The 20,205-nt window shown below is 45.7% G+C and overlaps 1 protein-coding gene across 2 annotated transcripts in view; it reads right to left on the reverse strand.

Moving 5' to 3' along the window:
* The window catches only part of UVSSA (UV stimulated scaffold protein A), a 287,019-nt gene that overhangs the window by 183,233 nt on the left and 83,581 nt on the right, over positions 1-20,205 (reverse strand). The window lies entirely within an intron of this gene.

Raw genomic sequence — 20,205 nt, forward strand, 5'->3', positions numbered from 1 at the left:
CAACTTCATTTTTGCTCAAGTACCAATTCTTTAAAAAAATGAGAGACCCATATTTCAGAGACAAATTATATTTAAAGAAACACTATCTTTACCTGGGTAGCAACAACGTTTGCAGATTAATGAATGTCAATTGTTTCATTTTAAATGCACTTGAAACAAGGTGATCCTACAGAGCCTTTCAAAAACAAGCAAAACAGTGAGGCTACAAACAAATAATCACACTAGATGAAAGATAGATATCAGTGGTTGACTGGATCGGTCATCCATTCCAAAGCTACATCTGTATCAGCTTTACCCCAGTGGTGTCCTGGAATTCCTTGTATCAACTAGTGGGTATGAACGTCACAGCAACAGAAGGCAAGATGTTCTGATGTCATTTCAGGGGGGCCAGATTGTAGCTAACAAGCAAAACAGAGATAAGACAGTCACTTTCTTAAATAACGGCCGTCAAGGAAAGTTAGGACTGGTCTCAGACAATGTATGCCTGCAAGTCAATCGGCCTTACTTGCCAGGACAAATTTTAACAAGCGATGAAATTACCCAAGAAGAGCCACTATCCGAAGAAGAGGTTTGTAATGATTTGAAGCCTTAAAATGTCAACGCTTCAGGCCTAGAAATCTTTACAGCCATTTTCTAAAGTTATTTTGCTCCATACCTAATGTAGATTTCAACAAACAATTTCAACAGGTTTTCTATAAATAAATCCATTTTGACACTCCTTATATGACAAAGGTGAAGCTTTCTGCAATTGTTAAGTCAGGAAAGGACCACAAGGTGTGGGTTACATAGCCCTAAGGTTTTCGAAGGTAGACTTGATGACAGGATATCTTATCTCCTTCACCCAGATCAACTGAGGTTTATTAAAAGACAAAGGAATGAAGAACAACATTTTTTTTTACTGCATATAGTAGTCGTGGCAAAACTTGATGCAAATATTTAAACAGGGCAACTGGGGTTTTCTGAAAACAATATTAGTGCATAGGGGATTTGGCATGTGCTTTGTGGATGGGGCCACGCTGAATTACCAAGCAGCGTAAAGTGACGGTTCTGAGTTACTGGGCATCTCTTGAGCACCGGAGATTCAGAATGAAAACGGACAGGGATGCCTTCCATGGTCCTTGTTATTTGATTTCACCTTTTGAGACTGACACCAATGTGATCTAAAGCAAGATGGCGATAGAGGGACTAAGACTAGGGCCAAGACGAGTTCATGTTCAGTATGTCTACAGCGAAATAGCAACTTAGCCCCAACCTTGAATTCACTCTTCTAACCTTTATCCACAAGTTCAAAAACCACCAGGTGTCAAATTTAACATGACTGTTTCGGAAGCACAGAATACATCTCTGCTGACTGCCACAGGCAGAAACAAGAAAAAACACTCAAGTCCTCACTATGCATTTCGTCAAATTACAGAGAGAGACCACATATCCTGAGAGCCAGATCACCAAATCAATACGAGTGATTTTCGGGACAACCTACCGGAGGCAGATCTCAGACATTAATAAAGGAGCTGCAATAGTTGCATATTATATCAGCGTCTTGTCGGGTAGACATGCTACCTTAAAATGGCTTTAGAAAGTAAGATAGTTTTTATCCAAAGTCTGCATATTGGCCTTAAACAGGGGTTCGTTAAAGACTTGCAATAGACTATCAGTCACTTCTTATCGGAAGCTAGAATTCAATACATTCAGCAGATAAGATACCCCAAGGATGGGCAAGATAGGGATACCAGATCTAACCAGTTACTATTAGGTGGGCCAACTAAGAATTCTTTTCAACTAGTTGTCAGTGGATATTAAAAATCAGTGGTGCTTTCTGGGCAACAACTCACATGGGAGGTGACTTGGGGAGGCACCCTAAATAGGCATTACATTTAAAACTAGAGTCTATACGGGGGGCGTACCTTGACTAGTTGTGAAGATGGGGGCTCCAACCTAAGTAACATGGAGACTCTGGTGTGTTTGCTGTGCCGGATGACAATTTAATCCCCAACTACACCATGTTCATATGGCGGAACCACTGATGCTTATGGGGAAGTGACTGGCGACCCTTACAACAACCACCTATGATGGCGGCGCCCATCCGTTCCCTCAGAGCCTCTGCTCCACACCGACTTGCCTGCAGAGAGTAACGTGTGCTGGATTGAGGGCGCATCAGAATACAGCCAGACCTAGCTTAATAATGGTGAACTGAGGGAGAGAGCTTGGGACGGAGGCGATAAGGTCTGGTCACTAATCGCTCAACAGCTTATGGGGCATACCATGCATGCCTTTGCCAGGTCCGTGTCCGCATTCGACTCTAGGACCCAGGTGGTGCTCGCTCGTTAGATTTTGGACCCCCCTCTGAGTAATGGGAAGATTATGTGCAGTCCATCCTCCGCAGATCCACAAAATGGCAGTGAATGTACCAGAGCCTGAGCCCTTCTACCACGCATAGTTGCGTGATCAGATCCACAAGCTCAGCTTCCTGGGGTGGATTGGTGGGGTAGGGTCTTTCATAAGGTGCTTGCTGTCAGACGACTAACATCCTCTTATCTGCCAGACAGCCCCCTGAGATCGCCCATCCATTGGTCAATATCACGCTACCAGCACCACATATTGTGCTGTCTACCTGTTGCCACCGGAGTTCAAGGCGTCTGCTTTCTGGTGCATGCGACTGCTCCAGCTCTTGTTTTGCAATGTTAGTGGCCCCTACCACAGGAGCATGATGAACTGTGAGAAGACCTTCATATCTTGCTTACTGCTGTGCCTCTTGTGCACTGGATAATGCCTGACCACTGCATTGCCTAATTGAGACCATCATACCACTATTCGGGGGGCCTTGGGGTTTGGCCACATCCAAAATTAGAGCAGGCTGGTGTTGGGGCTTGGTCCGTACCAGGTACCCCACCCCATAGTTCTCAGTAGCCAGCCTCCCTAAGTTGACCTTTCTGCATCTATAGTGCATCAGCATCGGGCCCTCCAGTCTTGGCAGCACCTTCTCTCAAGAGTTCGGTCATAGAGGCTATCCCAGGTACCTTTTGAGAATCTCGGAGGCCTATGGGGGTGTTAAATAAGGGAGCATCATGTTACAGCCAATACCTGCTAAAGCTCAATGAATCAACGACCCTCCTCCTTGTGAAAGGTGGCTGTTCTATCTGAAGAAGGGGGTTCATCTAGTGTGTCAGCAACAAAGGGTTCCAGTCCAACTCTACTGGATCAATGCAAAAGACACAATTGATGGACGGAATGCTGGACAATGCAAACATTCACCCCCAGTCACTAGGATCTGGGTTTAATCCATCATTCTTTTGCTCACCACACCACCCCAGTTTGGACCCAGCCATATGCAAATCAGTCTTGACCCTGTTCCTTGTGGGAACAGTCCAGCCCGAACTGCCAAGCCAGGTCCTCCCTGGACCGGAAACAAGCATCCTGGGACTGGTTTCAGGTCATCACCCATTATCAGCCAGGCACCCCGAAACCGGCCCTAGGATGCTTGTTTCTGGTCCAGGGAGGACCTGGCTTGGCAGTTCGGGCTGGATTGTTCCCATGAGCCACATGGTCAAGACCAATTTGCATATGGCCAGGTCCAAACTGGGGTGGCATGAGCAAAAGAATGATGGATTTAACCAAGATCTCTTGACTGGGGGGTGAATGTTTTGATTTGTTCTGCATTCCGTCCATCAATTGCGTTTCTTTTTCAACTCTACTGGATCAGCATAAATCCAAAGTGTTTGTACACCACTCAGACACAGGATGTCAGACAACAGGGAGGGCAACATGAAGGAGAGAGATATCAAGGCGAACTTTAAGCGCTCCAAATAGTCACCCCCAATTCTGCAGTCACCAGTAAAAGGTAGCCCTGACTCCTCCTCCACCTTAGTGGCTATACTCCTCAAACTAAAATCAGTCCACGACATTGCAGAAAGCACCAAGACCAACACGGATCTGCTTCAGGTCAAAGTTGCTGTGATTCGTAAAGACCTCAAAGACTTAAGAATAAGAATCTCGAACGCTGAGACAAGAATACGCAATGTTGAAGACTACACCAATGTCAGAGCAAAACAACTACAATTTATTGAACACTTTATCTTCACCGAAGTGAGAACTTACAAATCAGGAAGACTGGAACCGGAGGAGCAGACTTTGTACATTTGGATTATCAGAAGGTACTAAAATTCAGTCTGCTCTGTGGCCAATTTCCAAATAGCATGGATTCAAGAAGTCCTCCAATTTTCCTGTACCAAAGACTTTGAGATGGAAAGAGTCCATAGAGTTCTGACCTTTAAATCAAGAAACACGTCCTCTCCAAGACATCTCATCTTTAAACCATTACAGAACAAATCCTGTAGGTGGGCTCCCAGTTTGTAGACTTAGCCATGGTGTTAGCACGCTTGCAAATAGCTATGACCTGGAAAGCGCTGAACAGCCCCACAGTGTTGATATGAGGAACAAATTTAGACAGCTGGGTCAAAGCAGAAGAAAGAGCTATACAATGTGAGGAAAACCGAGGGCTCCGTCAACGGAGAGAAATAAGTCTGAACTGTAAGATCAAAATGTGCAACTAAGGGTTTATTGATGTTTTTAAAGAAACAAACACTGTACTTGGCCAGATAATAGCTATAAGCATTACCTGTATGTATGCAACTATAAAACATTGAAAACATTAATAAAGACGTATAAAAAAAAAAAAAACACGCACATACGGGTCAAATCCTGGCACAGACGAGGAAGATCAGAATGATCAAATAGCAGGAACATAAAATCTCAATCTCACAGGATTATACTAGAGAAACTGTCCTATGTCGTAAAGGCTTTTTGGCTCTACGGAAAAGGATTACAGACTTGGAGATCCTCTTCTCCTTCTCTGGTACCTCGAAGTTCCTAATCCTGTTTAATGGAAAGATAAGAATTTATTCAGACCACTCAGAACTATCGACCTTCCTTGATAACAAATCGGAGTCACAGATGGACTCAGACTCCCTTCCTGAACCTTCTGCAAATCTATCCTCTGCTTGACAGTCCCAGGCGGCACTTGCGGTATCATCAACATCCCTTGTGTATCACACTTGTATCCTTTCAATGTTTGTTGGACCTTTCTTGCTATAAGAACTCGTGCATATGTTGGAGCTATTGCTCTTTCTGTTTAATATGGAGGCTAAGTGTTTATGGGTCCTGCCTCTATGTCCTTGCTTACTACTATATGGTATACTCTTGAAGATCCTTGCCCTGTCTGTGCTAGTGTTCACTGCTTAATAGGGATGATGCCGGCCTCACAGCTTGGCAATTTAGGCCTATATTGCAGTCAGTTAAGTAGAAATTATGTACCTGAGATAGACTAGATCTGCGTAATCTCACATAGAAACAGGTTCTTCCACACAGTCTACCTTTGGCCAGTCGCCAAGACATCTCCCACCCTAACAGAACTCCGGTACATTGCCCTTACTGTTTCACCATGGTGTCTAGGAACCACGTCGAATAGTAGGCCTATCACATGCACTCAACTACTGGCTGGATTATGTTGTCTATTAAACTATCTCCCCCACACAAGGCACTACCATATCCCTTATGGTGGTCTTAACACATACATGCTGAGCTTACAAGTCTATCCTACTAGCCCACTCAAACGGGCTCCCCCACGTATGGGCAGAGTGCAGGTCCTCTCCCATAGCGCTCGTAACATTCTTAATGTTGTTAGCTGCTCTCATGGTTATTGCCTAAATCTCTAAGTCCTAACACTCGCGTTTCTCAGCTACTGCAAGATACACAGACAGACAGCTTATCCGCTAGACCACAGGAATAGGCCTATCCTGAAATTTGCACTTAGTTACACCATGTGCCTTATATAGTCTTTTTGCCATTGATATGCACTCCGTTGCTCTCCGCTACGCCATATGTACTTATTTTACCTTCGATATGCCATTGTATGGGTGGGAGTATTGGTAGGACTATCCCCTCTACCACACGGTTGATATATGTTTGGATTTCTGCTGTTCCTCCAGGTATTACAGGACATAACGCAGTTGGGTATTCCCTTAGTGTATATGCCTGTTTCTAACACAGAGTTAACTCTTATGTTTCTATGTCTTTAACATTAAGTATGTTTCATATTTGTTACCCAAACATACCGGTCTGTTCACGTTATGTGTAGTTTCTCTTTTTATTGTCTTGGAATTGAAGGACTATGTTGTTTCACCTGAGAGTGCCAAATACAATACACCTCTCTTGTCACTACTCCTACATTTACTCATGACTTCTACAACGACCAGTCTGCTTCACCGGCGCGTCACTACGATTTACCCAATGTACCATGTATCCTACAGACATAGTACACAGAATGGCTCCAGACTACCCCGGAACTTGCGGGGTCCCACAAGGTTTTTCGTTTATTTCCCAGTTCCTCCTCCACCCCCATCCACTTCTAGTTTCCGGTCCAGTGGAATAAGTGGGCCAATAGAGATCCGCATACACTTTCTATATGGCCTTCTCCTCAAAGCACTCAAAACCAGGCAGCCTACCAGCAATCCAGAACAATTACCAAGGTCCTCATTAAATGTTATCTCCCTTATCGCCAAGGGGCTAAACCACTCAGTTAAAGGGTCCAAAATCATTGACTGTTGTAAAGACATGGCAGGCGATATAGCGCTCCTCTAAAAAACTAAGATAGGAAGAGGCCCTGATGATGAGGAAGGGCCGAGTTTTGGAAGTTATTAGCTCGGAAGCTCATGGGAAAAAATGGGGCTATCACCCTTCTCTCCAAAAAATCCAGTCTAACAGTCAGTGCATCGGAACATGACACCAATGGGCAGATGGCTTATTTCCAGGTTTAGCAATGGCAAAAAGGATCTTTCTATTATGACCATGCACGCTCCCAACATTGATGACCCAGCTTTTTAGCACACACTCAATGACATTCCGCAAGACTCAAAACTAATTTTAGGAAGATACTTTAACCCCACAATTAATCCAATTCTACATCGTCACTCACCCTTCAAATTCCAAACCCCTAGGGCTCACAGATGATTAATCGATTCTCCTCACATTGCCTCTTAGATGTGTGGAGATTACACAACCGAAAGGATAATGATTTTACCTTCATCTCCCCTTCCCATTCCCACTCAAGCTTCTCTCACATTGATGATCTCTTGGTGGATGCCTCACTTCTTAGAGTCACTTCCGATCCAAATATTCAACCCATCCTTATCTCAGGCCACGCTGCCATTTCCATATCCATTCTAAATCATCCTGATAAAGTGGGTTAAATACAGACATCTTAGACAATGAAGCGGATGTGCAATTTAACTCTTTTTCAGTAACAACAAACATTCTGTTTGCTCCCCTGTGGCGCTTTGCTCCACATTCTAGTGTGTCAATAGAGGTCAAATCGTTAAACAAATGGCCCCAAAAAGTGTGCCATCAAAGAATCCTTACAATCCCTAGGAGCTGTAATCAAAATAAAGGAAGACACCTTCAGACACTCTACCAATAAGTCCCTACTTAAGGACATAAAACAACTAAAGTACAAATATAATACCATTGTCAGTAAAAGGGCTTATTTATATGTTCAGAGCCCAAAAATTCAAAAACTCCTTTTCCATAATAGAGCCGGCAAATCTCTTGCCACTACCCTCAAATTCAAAAATCTCAACAACCAAATCACACATATTAAGGCCGAAGAAAGTTAAAACCAAAGAGATACTTGAGTTGTTCAAAGCGTTCTATGAGAAACTCTACATCCCACAGAATTGACAACACAAAAAGTGTCTAGAGCTTCTAAACTCCCTCCCTAAGGCTTTGGTATACAACCTAGACAGGACGAGCTAAAACTAACCAATAAGATCTGATGAGATTATCAAAGCAATAAAATCAATATGTTCTAGGAAAGCACCAGGCCAGATGGCTTTCCCATCATTTTTTGCAAAACATTTACAAACTAAGTCATCAAACATCTTAAAAATACCCTTGATCACTTTGCTCTCAGCGGCAAAGTATCTGGAACGTCCACTGATGCCATGATTTAGGTCATTACCAAAGAGTGCAAGTACCACTCTTATCTGAAGAATGTTCACCCCATCTCACTATTGAACAAGGAGGCTAAAATTGTTGCCAAAAGATTAGCGTTATTCATCCCTAACCTTATCCACAACTCCCAAACATAGTTCATCAAGGGGCACCTAGCTAGAGACAACATACGTTCATTTTGTCATATAATAGATAGAGCCTGCCTTTCCTCAACCTCGACAGCGGCGATGACCCTCGATGCCAAGAAGGTCTTTGATAAGGTCTCCTGGCCCTTTCTTTATGCAGTCCTTGATTCTCATAACCTCGGAAGTTCATTCATCAATATGGCAATGGCCCTCTATGCTAATCCCAAAGCTAACATTAGAATCTTTGGTGCCACTTCTACTTTGTTCACCTCCACCACAGTACGAGACAGAGCTACCCTCTCTCCTCACTGCTTTCTACTCACCATTGAGCCCTTACTTAAATTACTCAACTCATCCCGTGATATAAAAGAGCATCAATTCGACTGTAAAGTCTATAAAACCACAGCATTCTCATTTTCACAGAAGACATTGAGAATACAATCCCAAGTATCACCAACATTATTCAGGAATTCTCACGGGTTTCTGGACACACCTTAAACAAGAACAAAACCAAGGTTTTTCCTCCGAACCCTTTATGCTTCCCCTCACATTTAGGTGACTCTGGACTTAAGTGACAACCCAAATGCTTTAAGTATCTAGGGATTTGGTTTTGGAATGATTTAGCTGAAACACTACAATATAACTAATCCCACACCATTACCAAAGTTAAAGACCTACTTACCTACTGGTCGCCTAAATACATTACGTGGTGGGGCAATCTTCCAACGCTCAAGATGATGATCACTACAATAGTGAATTTTGTATCTGACATGTTGCCTCTTCAACTTTCTCCCACCTTTTTCCAGAAAATTAATAAAAAAAACTCTAAATTTGTGTGGTGTGATAAAAGAGCGAGGATATCCTATAGGGCTCACTGAAAAAGTTATCCTCAAGGGGGTTGCAACCTCCCAAACTGGAGTGTATATCAATCAGCCTTTCTGGCAGTGCAGGGTGCATTCTGGCTAATCCCAGATTCCCAGAATACCTCGCGATGGATTGACGTACTTGTCCTTTGCTCTCCCTTTAGTTTATCTTTCATGATTACGATGTTAAGGTTTAAAGCCCCACACTCTCATAGCATAATCACAGATACTGCAGCTGCACTAAAATTCCTAGACAAAATGTAGGAAGCTGGCTCTGTATATACTATATCAAAAAGAGATACAGGCTGCACAGAGTCCAGTAAGTCCCAAAGGTATAGCAGAGGTTAAAGTAGATAATACCTTACTTTCAATGTAATGGTAGCTGGGCTGAGCAGCTAGCCATTTCAGAGGGTAGTGTGAATGCATCTGCTGTACACACTCATACAATGTAGGAACACACACAATGACTAACTTCGGGCCAATGTTTATAAAAAAACATTACTTTAGTTACTTTTATTTTAGGAACCAAGTGGAACTCAGTTACAGGTAAGTAGACTTTTCAGTTATGCAATACTTTAGATATACAGTTGGCAAATATTTGTAGAAGCATTAGAAATACTTTTCAATATCAAGAAGATACTTTGTACTGTTCTCAGGCTCAACACTTAGTGCAATACAGAGAAAAAACAATGCAATCCTATGGGAGGAAAGACAGATAAGTAACTTACAGCTAAGTACACGACTTTCAGGTTCAGTCTCTGGGTTGTAGAAGCAACACAGGGCAAGGTTCAGAAAAACACCATGGGGGCACCCTCAATGGCACTGGGGCGGCCCGATGCAGGTCCATGGAGACATGGGGTAATCAGCAGAGCACCAGTTGCAGGTAAAGACCAGCGATTTCAGGGCAAGGGCCCTAGGTTCAAACAACAACACAAAGGGGGCCACAAGTTGGCACCAAGAGCTCACCTCCAGCGGCACACAGGCGGCTAGGTGCAGGGTGTAAATAGGCATTGGACTCCCAATGGAAGTTAATGAAATCTTTGGTTGAGGAAAAAGGCTGCAGGCTAGGACCAGAAGACTGACTGAAGGGAACCAATGACTGGAGAGGATAGTTGTTCGTCCCCAGGACACTGTCGGTCGGGCACCCCAAGGCCTGGGGGCAGCGGGGCAGCGGGGCAGCGGGGCAGGGGCGGCTTTCGCCGTCGGGTTTCTTTCACCTGAACCGGTCACAGCCTGGGGGACCCTTAAAGAGGAGGCTGTAGGCATCGTGGGGAAGCTCGGGAGAGGTCGTCCATTACTGGATCTCGGGTCAGGACCGCTGGGGAGACGTCACTGGATTATTGGGCCACCTGGATTCCGGTCATGGGCAACGGGTGCAGAGTGGTGAGGACTCGCAGTTCCAGGATGCACTGGCATCCTTGTTGGAGGTTTATTGAAGGCAGCTCAGGTCTCTGGAGAGTTGCTGGCCGTGCGACACTCCAGTTTCTTTTAGCAGGGTCGAAGGAGGAGGAGACAGGCCGGTAGGGCTGGGGCCGAGTCAGTTGTCATCTTCTCCACTGCTGCACAGCTCTTTGGTCCTTCTTTGTAGGTCATCAAATCTGGGGAACTGGTACAGCGGAGACCCTAAATACTAAATTTAAGGGAGTTACTGTGGTTGGAGGGCAGTAGCCAATGGCTACTGTCCCCTAGGGTGATTAAACCCTTTACGTGCCTCCACCCTTCGGGGAGAGGGGCACATCCTTATTGCTTCGGTTCCTAATTCTCCAAACCAAGATGGAGAATTATGAAGAAAGGGGTGTGCCAAGCCACGGTGGACACTTCTAATCTGCCTACCAGTTTGACCGCCTGTCATGCCACCAAAAAGTGGGGCTACAACAGGTTCCGGGCATCTCTACTTGTAGGACCTGCCCAAATCAGCATAACACATGATGAGAGCCTTTGAGGCTCACCGTCAAGTGCTGCTGTTCCTGCAAGGGGGGGGAGGGGCGGGAAGCACCTCCACCCAGAGCAGACTTTGTTTCTGACCTTGAAGTACATAAAAGCTCTCACCCCATGAGGTCAGAAACCTGTCTGGTGCTGGCTGACTGGCAGTGACCAGTCAGCCAATACACTAGAAGCTAGTCCTTTTTCAGGGGGCATCTCCAAGATGTCCTCTGAGTGCACTTTATAATAAATTCAACACCGGCATCAGTGTAGGTTTATTATGCTGAGAAGTTTGATATCAATCCTCAGTCTTCAGTAAAGCCATCAAAAAGCTGTGGAGTTCGTGTTGACAAACTACCATCCCATGAACTCAAAATGGCTTCACTGCACTTACACTGTCCAAGAATGGCCTCAGACACTGTAGGGGCACATTGCTCATGCAGCTATGCCCTCACCTGTGGTACAGTGCACCCAGCCTTAGGGTTGTAAGGCCTGCCAGAGGGGTGACTTACCTATGCCACAGGCAGGTGTGTGTAGGCATGGCACCCAAGAATGTGTGCCTTGTCGACTTTTAGTTTAGCTACACCAAAACACATAGCCTGCAATGGCAGTGTGTATGTGCTTGGTGTGGGGTCCTTTAGGGTGGCATAAAACATGCTGCAGCCCTAAGGGACCCTTTCTGGTCACAAGACCTTTGGTACCCCTGGTACATTTTACAAGGGACTTATATGTGGGCCAGAGGGGTGCAGATTGTGGGAGCAATGGTACAGTTTTGGGGGAAGAACAGCGGCCCTGGGAACCTGATTGGCAGGGACCAAGGGCACCTTCAGTTAAAGTGCTTCAGAAATCTGGCAAAAATTGGGAGGAGTGTTACTGCAACAGAAACCCCCCTTTCCTACACACAAGAATGCTAGCGGAATCCTTTAATAACTCTATGCTGGTATCACTGTGGCACAATCCTAAAATCAAGGCGGGTGTTGCTGTTAACACTCCATACATGTGGGCCTCCAAAGGCATTGGACAAATCGGAAACCTATATGATGACAACAAAGGCCCACTTCCTTTCTCCCATTTGGCACAGTTGTATGACTTCCCTAACTTAGACTTTTAAAGCTTCCTAAAGAACAAAGTAAAACTGTCCAAGTTCAGCCATTCTGATCACCCAATAATTCCCGCACTGCTGGCCACATGGCATCATTTAGGCCATATTGCCTCAAGAATTTACAAAACCTTCTCTAATCCATCCCAACCACCAACCTCGATGCTATACTCAAAATGGGCCAAGAATTTAAATTCAAATGTGTTTAACTACCTTACCGAAGAAAAATGGCAAAATATTAACTAGCACTCTATGCGCAACAAAAATCGCTCCCTCTCTCCTTCAATCTAAATTCCTTACAATGAACTTACTACACTAGAAACCAGCCACATTACATAAACTAAACCTGCAAGAAAATGATACTTGCTGCAATTGCAAGCAAGAGTCTGGCTCACACCACTTCTTCCACTGCCAACTCCTCGATCAATTTTGGGCCCAGATACACAACCAACTCTGGGGTATAGTTAATACACCCATATCCTTAAACTTTCTCATGGTGACATTGGGCCCCTGGGCCTCCAAGACTACTTTGAATCTAAACACCAACGACATGGCGCTGCTTGACCTCCTACCGGTAATTGCAGTGAAAGTTATTGTCTCAGAATGAAAATATTTCAACCGTCTCTTACCACACCTATCGGGCTTGGGTTTAATATCTGAAGGGAGCTCATAGCTCTCAATCTAGATGCCAGATCTGCCCCCAAATCTCGAGTGCGGTTGGGTGTTCCTGGAATACGTTTATAGAACTAGAGAGCAACATGCCCACAGCTTTGCCACAACTAGGCTCCCCACACCCTCTGCCCCCCACCTCCTTCTTCACTCCCCAGTTCTCCTATCTTCACTATTCAATCTGCGATGCACACATGTTACACATCACGTATCATCCTGAAAAAACTGTCATGGATCACACACTACATAATTTGCTCTTGATATAACTGCATTTGTTGTTTTTGGACTCTCTATTTTAGGGATGATTGTCGGAAGATACTATCTTCTAGAGATAGAGAACATAGAATTGTACGTCTGTCATTTCACCATGTGATTGTTTCATGTACACCAATCCTCTCATGAATGTAGTTTTCTCATCATATGCTTTGTATGATCAGATTGTTCGCACAACCACTATGTCACAATACCACCACAGTACTTGCTTGATTGTATGTTCTACTAAAAAACACAATAAAATTATTTGGAACAAAAATTGGAGTCTATAGAAATAGTCTATCACTATGTCACCTAGAGCAGTGTGCAGATGTGCAGTAAAGTGAGAGCATGCATAGGCCTCACACACTATCTTTTGCCTTTTGCACTACCCAGATGTTTCAAGGAAGTATTCATGATATGGAAAGAGGGGGCTGTATTAAGACTGAAAACCTACTTCTCTATAGGAACACAACATTTTCAGCAGATGAAAGACAATTTTAGTTTACCTGAAAGGAAAACATTTTATTACTAACAATTAAGGCACTAGTGAGTAGGTTCTCTATTCTGTAGTGGAGACTCAACTGGAGCACTTTTAGACTTGAAAAACATGTTTGCAAACAAAGGAGGACTCAAGCCATTTGCTCAATAGTTTAAAAAGCTTTAGAGAAGCGGACGACAGCACATTACTGGGGCATTTCAATTAGTTTGGGAAAAGGAACTGGACATAAGGATAGATGAAAAGACTTGGTTCTTCTCTATATAAGAGTGGCTAACTACGCAAAACACTCACTTAGGGAAAAGATGGTCTGCTTAAAAATATCATACATGCGGCCCCCTACACCAGCTAGATTAAGCCACATTAATGAAGCAAGGTCAGATAAACGAATCAAGGGTGGAATAAGAGCAAAGTCCTCTACCCTTATTAAGGTCACATCTGAAAAACTCCACTTTCTTTGAAGAGGTTTCTAAAGTTGAAGACTGCCCTAGGAAGCAAGCTCCCATTTTATCGGATGCTATTATTATGGGACCTCACACTCTCCTGCATTCTTTCTTAGAGAAAACAATGTCACAAAAGCTTTTAGCTAACAGGAAGGCACTTGAATTATTTTTTGGAATGGGTAGAGTTCCAATGTTTGAATACCAGTTACAAAGAATATGGTACTTCCTACCAATGCAGAAGATGCAATACTCCCCTTGAAGACAACTGGGAGGGACACATGGTGTATGCACAACGCAATATCTGTCCCAAGAATTTGCAGAGCTTACATGTCCTATATAACAGAGTTCTGCAAATTACATCGCAAACAGTTCAAGAGGGGATGAAGGGTCATTGTTCAGTTTGGTTACATTTTATTGAGGTGTAAAATGTCAAAGATGTAATGAATATTAAAAATGACATTCAGTAATTGTAAGAAATAAGTGGCAGAGATAGTGTACAATGTGTTCTGAAATTCATGCCACCTGGGTGCGTGCACACAGGTGCTCAGTTTGATCAGTATAACTACTTCCTAAGATTTTAAAGCCTGGTGGGACGGGTCCTGTCAGGACAACAATCTTAATTAAAGATTTAAAGGGTTTAAAATCGTAAATAATACAAACGTACCAGTGGCGTGTTTCCCGCGTCGGACCTGCACCCAGCGCTCCAGTCTCCCGCCGCCGCGTCTTCACCTTCGCGGCCGGGAGACTAAAGAAGACTACATTTCCCAGCACCTCTTGGGGCAGGAGACCCGCCCAACCAGATTTTGGCGCCAGGAGGCGCATAAAGCAGAGGGACACCCCCGGCAGAGCGGGTTTAAAATCGTAAATAATACAAACGTACCAGTGGCGTGTTTCCCGCGTCGGACCTGCACCCAGCGCTCCAGTCTCCCGCCGCCGCGTCTTCACCTTCGCGGCCGCGGTGGGGAGACTAAAGAAGACTACATTTCCCAGCACCTCTTGGGGCAGGAGACCCGCCCAACCAGATTTTGGCGCCAGGAGGCGCATAAAGCAGAGGGACACCCCCGGCAGAGCGGGTTTAAAATCGTAAATAATACAAACGTACCAGTGGCGTGTTTCCCGCGTCGGACCTGCACCCAGCGCTCCAGTCTCCCGCCGCCGCGTCTTCACCTTCGCGGCCGCGGTGGGGAGACTAAAGAAGACTACATTTCCCAGCACCTCTTGGGGCAGGAGACCCGCCCAACCAGATTTTGGCGCCAGGAGGCGCATAAAGCAGAGGGACACCCCCGGCAGAGCGGGTTTAAAATCGTAAATAATACAAACGTACCAGTGGCGTGTTTCCCGCGTCGGACCTGCACCCAGCGCTCCAGTCTCCCGCCGCCGCGTCTTCACCTTCGCGGCCGCGGTGGGGAGACTAAAGAAGACTACATTTCCCAGCACCTCTTGGGGCAGGAGACCCGCCCAACCAGATTTTGGCGCCAGGAGGCGCATAAAGCAGAGGGACACCCCCGGCAGAGCGGGTTTAAAATCGTAAATAATACAAACGTACCAGTGGCGTGTTTCCCGCGTCGGACCTGCACCCAGCGCTCCAGTCTCCCGCCGCCGCGTCTTCACCTTCGCGGCCGCGGTGGGGAGACTAAAGAAGACTACATTTCCCAGCACCTCTTGGGGCAGGAGACCCGCCCAACCAGATTTTGGCGCCAGGAGGCGCATAAAGCAGAGGGACACCCCCGGCAGAGCGGGTTTAAAATCGTAAATAATACAAACGTACCAGTGGCGTGTTTCCCGCGTCGGACCTGCACCCAGCGCTCCAGTCTCCCGCCGCCGCGTCTTCACCTTCGCGGCCGCGGTGGGGAGACTAAAGAAGACTACATTTCCCAGCACCTCTTGGGGCAGGAGACCCGCCCAACCAGATTTTGGCGCCAGGAGGCGCATAAAGCAGAGGGACACCCCCGGCAGAGCGGGTTTAAAATCGTAAATAATACAAACGTACCAGTGGCGTGTTTCCCGCGTCGGACCTGCACCCAGCGCTCCAGTCTCCCGCCGCCGCGTCTTCACCTTCGCGGCCGCGGTGGGGAGACTAAAGAAGACTACATTTCCCAGCACCTCTTGGGGCAGGAGACCCGCCCAACCAGATTTTGGCGCCAGGAGGCGCATAAAGCAGAGGGACACCCCCCGCGTCGCGGGACCGCGCGCGGGCTAAGCCCGGGCAAAGGGCGGGCCGTCTGTGGCCGTCAGGGGCCAAAGGAGGCCGGGCTGGGCCACATCCCTTTCGTCCAAAACACAACTTGTCCAGGAGGATGTCCTCCCCAGGACTTTGCAAACCGACTGCCAGGGAAGGGGGCTGTAATGCGGGGACATTGGACAAGTACTTTAAACCTACTAAAGATGATGTGGGTAAGGAAAAATCACTGGAGAAACGCAGGGTTGAGCGGCGGCGCTCCATTGATTCTCTGAAGAATACGCCCCTGCCAGAGATCATCCCGTATCCTACTACCCAAGAGGATGATACGCCCCCACCTAGCTTAAAATCTCTGACCCCTGAGGATTTTCCTCTCTTATTGCGGGACATTCCTACTTCCCCTGAGCTGGCCCCTGGAAAACCCCCAGATATAACCCCTTCTGGGACTTGTCCTACTTTTGTTAATCTGGTCACCCAAATCTCACCCTCGCACGCAGCCAAGAAATGCAAGCCTAAACAAAGAGTTGAGGTAGAGCTGCACAAGCCCCCACCGAGTAAACGGAGTAAAAAGTCAACGGGGGGCAGGGGGAAAATTAAACCGACGCATCTAGATTTCGGTAAAAAACATACACTCGTACCCCAACCTGGGAGGGATAATGAGAATGTTCCCACTGCTCTTCTCTCAAAGGTCTCTAGTTTAACTAGAGCCCCTATTCTAAGCACCCCAGTGGCTGATACATCTAACCCTCTTACAGCTATAGGGAGCTTAGAATCGCTATTGCGTTCTCTTTTACAGCCCATTAGCGATAGTCTGATAAAAGTAGAGAGCAGGCTCACCTTATTGGAAACAGCTTTTACTAATTTGAACATCATAGTTAGCAAGCAATCAAATAATATGGGACCCTATCCCCCCGCAGGGAACCTTACCAAAAAGGGAGGTACGAGGGGTAACAATAAAGTCTCCCCCCAGAGTGTGACTACTGCCCCTCCTCTACAACCATTAATGGCTGTTTCAGACCATGTACCGCGCTGTAACACACCCAATAGGCCCAGAGAGACATTAAACTCTGCCTCTCAAAGTTCCCACCTGGGGATTATTGACGGCAACTTAGAAGCTGGTGGTATCCCCCCACCATCTCCGGGTCGGCCGGCCCCAAGTCCACGGAGACCAGACCTGCCACCAGAGGCTAATAGTCTAACGGTGGTTTTAGCAGGTGCTCCCCGCTTAAGATCAGGGGAGAACGAGGATTACAAATCACTAAAACATAAGGTCATTAAATGGCTGAATTGGAATCGACCCCTACCGTCCCATTTTAATAGTGAGATTATTATGGTAAGAAGGGTCTCCTGGCTAGGCAAAACTAGGAAATCTATAATAGGGGACTGCATCCTGACAAGCTTTAAGGATCCGGGCACTGTGCGGCATATTTGTAAAGGAATAAACAGGTCATTGGATTCTACTATCCAGACCATGCCAGTATCCTTCTTCTTCCCCCCAACCCATATGTATCATACTCCGACATCAGATGAGTGGGTGAGGGTGGAACATAGACATAGGTATAGGGATCATGCACAACGTCCAAACTTTCAGGTGCTAGACAGGCCCTACTTCCATTTTAATCATTTTAATCGTTTTAACTGCCTGAATGGCTTGGATGGGGTCGATTGACTTTCTAGTGATAAACCAATGGCTGTGGATTGTGGTGCCTGCAGCTCTCTTAAGTTACCTACCTTGACTGCTGTTGTATTGGATGGGCCACTGAATAATCGGGCTGTTTTGGATAATTTATCGGCCCATAATGTTACCAACGCTCTTGGAAGTTCGATCAACACATCATCGGTGGAGATTGTCTGTAGTAGGCCTTCTGACCCACCGGCCCCTAGTGTCAGCACTACATTAGTATCTCCGATATTAGTGGGGCCTGGAACTACATTCTTCAATACTATCCGATTTCAACCTATGGCCATACAGCCTACTACTGACAAATCCCGAGCTGTATGTGAGGACGTAACATTAACGCCACAACCTAATTACAAGCAGACCACCAGTGTTAAACACCTAGGCAGGCAAAGTGGTTATGATCTGTCCATCCTTAGCTGGAATGTTGCAGGCATCGAATCAAGACTGTCTGACCCCCAGTGGGTCCAGCTATTGGATGGCAAAGATGTCATTATGTTTCAAGAGACTTGGGCTACAGGGAATGTGTACCTAGAGGGCTATCACTGTTTTAGTGTACCCGCCTCTAAGCCCGCCCATGGTCGAGCAATGGGAGGACTCTTTATAGGGATCAGAATATTGGCTGGCGGTACTTTTAAGGACCTATCATTGGGGAACCCAAATATCCAGGTCCTCGAGTATAAACGAAAGACCTTGATTTATTTAATCAATTTTTATAATAATGATTTTAATTCAATTCCAAATAGGAATTATGCAGCACTTTCTAATTTATTGGTACACCTTGATGCAAATATGAATATAGGCCCAGGCGAGAAGTCAGGGATCCTCATTGGGGGTGATTTCAATGCAAAAATTTCAAGTAAATACCATGCAGAGGACAAAAGCTGCTCCGATCTAGCATATCGCAGAGGTATTGAGCTTGTTAAGATTTTAAACGACCACATTCTTAGTAATGTTATGGAAACAAGCCAATCCCCAGGACTGACCCACGCCCCCACGTTTAGAGGGAGAGATTCAAATTCAACGATTGATTTTATTTTCACATCCCCCCACTTAACAGACTGTGTTACTGACTCAAATGTGGTAGAGACCCTATATGGAGATCATAATCCTCTTACAGTCACCTTGTATTTGGGCCCCAGCCCAATATACGCTAAATTCAATGGCGCAAGAGATATCACGCCATCGGGTGACGGTCTTCGTCTTAAATGGAGGAGAATTGACTGTGAAGCCCTACTTGACCACGTGAAGAATGATCACCTAGCATTGGTAAACTCCTGTTTATCAATGGATGAAGATTGTCACAGAATAGTCGCCGATTTTGGGAAATTATGCGTGGCAATTAAAAATTATTTGTTAGTCCCTATACTCCCTGAGACGAAGGACCCTAGATGGTTCGATTCGGCTTGCTCTATGGCAAATAGGGAATTACGTAGGGCACTAACCACGAAACCAAGGAACACAGCGGAGGTACAAACAGCTAGGAAATTTTACAAACAAAAAATAGCTGAAAGGAAGGCGGCACTTCTGATGGAACAGTGGGAGGCCCTGGTTGATAGCGCCAATTTAAAGAGCAGCGGGCAATTCTGGCCCGCTGTTAGGAAAATGCGCGATATGGGTAAAAATGTATCCCCTATTGGCTGCAATATAACTGGCCCTACCTGGGAAGCCCACTTCTCCAACATTTATGCTGCTCCCGCTGAAGAAATAATTACCTTGGATCTGAAACAGTTGGGAGACTTACGGTTTGATCTCCCTGAGGTGACGACAGCCATTAGAGAGAGCCTAGGCAATAAGGCCCCTGGCCCAGACGGCCTACCGATAGATTTTATAAAACACAGCACAGACCTATGGGCACCAATTTTATATAACGTTTTTAACAGTATGACACGAGCATCCATCCCTGAGACATGGTCCCTTAGTATTATTGTTCCAATCTATAAAAAGGGCGATAGGTCAGACCCAGCAAACTACCGACCAATTTCGCTTTTAGACAATACTCTAAAAATACTTGGGCGAGTTATTTACAATAGGGTGGTAGAGTGGGCTGAAGATTCTGACCTATTGGATCCATGTCAGATGGGATTTAGGAGTGGGGTGGGCACGGTCGAACAATGCTTGAATTTAAAATTAATAATTGATAAGTATACCGTTGCCCGATCCTCTCCTATATATCTCGCTTTCATGGATCTTTCATCCGCATTTGACCTGGTAAACAGATCTAAACTGTGGTCAATGCTTCTCAGTTATGGATTGGACGAGCCCTTAGTACACTTCCTGGCATATCTCCATACCGATCTTAGGGCACAAGTTAGGATTGGGTCAGGAGGAGAAGTCTCTGGTGCTATAAAAATTGGCAGGGGGGTCAGACAGGGGTGCGTCTTAGCACCCCTGTTGTTCATCGTTTATATTAATGGCATAGCAAAGGCCCTAAAACAAGTAACCAGAGATGTCCCAACTATCCAGGGGCA

Source organism: Triturus cristatus, chromosome 2_2 (assembly GCF_964204655.1).
Source record: "Triturus cristatus chromosome 2_2, aTriCri1.1, whole genome shotgun sequence".
Lineage (NCBI taxonomy): Eukaryota > Metazoa > Chordata > Amphibia > Caudata > Salamandridae > Triturus > Triturus cristatus.